General features: G+C 51.8%; 1 long non-coding RNA gene across 1 annotated transcript; it reads left to right on the top strand.

Annotated features, from left to right (window-relative positions):
- The first annotated feature begins 574 nt into the window (after positions 1–574).
- Positions 575–1,988, top strand: LOC140720089 (uncharacterized). Its single transcript, XR_012097100.1, has 3 exons — positions 575–712; positions 1,305–1,366; positions 1,885–1,988. It is a non-coding gene; the product is annotated as an uncharacterized lncRNA (long non-coding RNA).
- The last annotated feature ends 248 nt before the right edge of the window (positions 1,989–2,236 follow it).

Consider the following 2,236-nt stretch of genomic DNA (forward strand, 5'->3'; position numbering starts at 1 on the left):
ATCCTGTGTCTGACCCTGGAAAGTGTGAATGGACAAAGTGGAAACAGCGTCCCCTGCTGGCTGATCTCGGGTGTTCGTGATGCGGCAGGTCGGATACTGAATTACTACACTTTGCGTCTGACTGACTGTGGGAAGAGATGATGCAGAAGGACGACTAGAATGAGTGACGTGACTGTGTGGAGGGAGCTTCGGTCTGCGTTCTATCCCAGAAGGGTGTGATAGGACGGTGTGGATGGAGTTGCACATCGACCCCGGGAGTGTGTGAAGGGACGGTGTGAATGGAGATTTATTCTGTGTCTGACCCCGGGAGTGTGTGATGGGACGGTGTGAAGGGAGATTCACTCTGTGTCTGACCCCGGGAGTGTGTGATGGGACGGTGTGGAGGGAGATTCACTCTGTGTCTGATCCCGGGAGTGCGCGATGGGACGGTGGGGAGGGAGCTTCACTCTGTGTCTGACCCCGGGAGTGTGTGATTGGACAGTGTGGAGGGAGTTTAGCTTTTTCTAATCCCAGTTGATGCAGCGGGATTTATGGAGGGAGATTCACGGTTTGTTGTTCCTGAGTTGTAGAGACAACGTGTCCCCAGGAATGGACCAAAAATGAAGACAGTTGTTATTTCATATCGACGTTTGGAACATCTTATGATGGAGCGAGGCAAAATTGTTCGGAACTTGATTCAAGGCTCCTCGAAATACATTCAAACAAGGAAAAGGTATGTATTACCACGAGAAGAGATATCAATAATCTTGGGTGAGACAGACACTGAATCTCCTTCCACACCGTCCCACCACACACTCGTTGAGTCAGACACAGAGTGAATCTCCCTCCACACCGTCCCATCACACACCTCCGGGGTCAGACACAGAGTGAATCTCCCTCCACACCGTCCCATCACACACTCCCGGGGTCAGACACAGACAGAATCCCCCTCCACACCGTCCCATCACACACTGCCGGGGTCAGACACACAGTGAATCTCCCTCCTCACCGTCCCATCACACACCTCCGGGGTCAGACACAGAGTGAATCTCCCTCCACACCGTCCCATCACACACTCCCGGGGTCAGACACAGAGTGAATCTCCCTCCACACTGTCCCATCACACCCTCCCGGGGTCAGATACAGAGGGAATCTCCCTCCACAGCGTCCCATCACACACTCCGGGGGTCAGACACAGAGTGAAACTCAGACCTCAGTCCCGAGCTCAGACACTGTGTGATTCCCTCTCTGTACCGTCCCTTCACATGGAAATGCATTGTTAGAGTCTGGTTCTAAACATTAACTGAAGGGATTTAATTTCACAGAAGTTTGTTTCCAACGCTGTCCAACGATACGTAATATACTGGATTGGAAAATGCGTAGACAGGTGAGGTTTGGACTGTTGCAGCTCTGTGGTGTGGGAGTGGGTCAGTGGGATTAGTTTGAGCTCTGACACAGATCTGTGGGGAGAGTGTGAGTCAGTGAGATCAGTTTGGAGAAAGACAGGGTTGTGGAGAGTGTGAGACAGTGGGATTAGTTTGGAGACTGAAACGAGGTCGTGGGGAGAGAGTTGGCAGTGGGATTAGTTTGGAGAAAGACTCATGATTGTGGGGAGAGTGGGAAAGTGGGATTAGTTTGTTCAGTGACACAGGGTTGGCGGGAGAGAGTGGTGCAGAGGCATTAATTTGGGAGCTGATTCGGGATTGTAGGGGAGAGCAGTGTAATGGGATTCGTACGGCGATGGACCCGGGGCTGAAGGTAGAGCGCGGTATCTTAGGATAAGTTTAGAGGCTGACATGGGGCTGTGGGGAGAGCGCAGATTAGTGGGATTAGTTCGGCGACGGTCTCCGGTTGTCTGCTGTATCTGTTTTGTCTCTGTTGAAATTGTCTAACCCTCTTTAACAGGATTGTGGCCTCTGATATTCTGTACGAGTGGAACTATGAAACGCCCACCTGCAGTAAGTGCGGATCGAGTTACCGTTACAGTTGCAAAGGTAATTACAGATTCATCTGCGAGAAGACGGCATATTTGGACCCGGATATTCCTGAAGAGGTCTCTGTCAACCGCCTTTCCGGCCGACTTCAATCAAGTGACTTCACCCCACTTCTCCCCATTCAATCTTCACCCTCACTCCCCCATCCTTTCATCCCCACCCACCCTATCTTCCCCTCCTTTCTACCCCAATCTCCTCCTCTATTCGCATCCCCATTCTCCCCCTACTCTCCCTCTCCCCACCTAGATCACTCTTCTCCCCTC

The sequence above is a fragment of the Hemitrygon akajei genome, unplaced genomic scaffold (genome assembly GCF_048418815.1).
Source record: "Hemitrygon akajei unplaced genomic scaffold, sHemAka1.3 Scf000036, whole genome shotgun sequence".
Classification (NCBI taxonomy): Eukaryota; Metazoa; Chordata; class Chondrichthyes; order Myliobatiformes; family Dasyatidae; genus Hemitrygon; species Hemitrygon akajei.